Here is a 525-nt window from a genome sequence, read left to right on the forward strand (position 1 = left end):
CATCTTTGCTGTTAACTTTCCTAAAGAGCACAATGCTGTAGGTTTTTAAATTTTACTTATTTATTTAAGAATTATCAGCACCAGGCGATGGTGGCACACACCTTTAATCCCAGCACTTGAGAGGCAGAGGCAGGTGGATCTCTTGAGTCTGAGGCCAGCCTGGTCTACAAATTAAGTTCTTGCATAGCCAGGGCTATTATACAGAGAAACCCTGTCTCAAAAAACAAAACAAACACACAAAAATAACAAGCAAAGAAAGAATTACTGGCTAGGCCATTGGCATGTTTTCCACTACAGAAGGCTGTCAGGTGATGGCATGCAGATCTAGCTAACACAAGACCTAGCAGGAGGGAGTCTATAGATGGCACTAAAAGTGGTAACTTGTGGTTTTGGTCTCAATCATCCCCTATGCTGAGCCCGGAGATGGTGTACTTACCTGTGTTGGAATTACCCCCTCGGAAACCTACTTCTTTTATGGCAAACAAGACATCTTTGGCTGAAGTAAAGTTTTTCAGGTAAAATTCT

This window comes from Microtus ochrogaster, chromosome 1 (genome assembly GCF_000317375.1).
Source record: "Microtus ochrogaster isolate Prairie Vole_2 chromosome 1, MicOch1.0, whole genome shotgun sequence".
NCBI lineage: Eukaryota > Metazoa > Chordata > Mammalia > Rodentia > Cricetidae > Microtus > Microtus ochrogaster.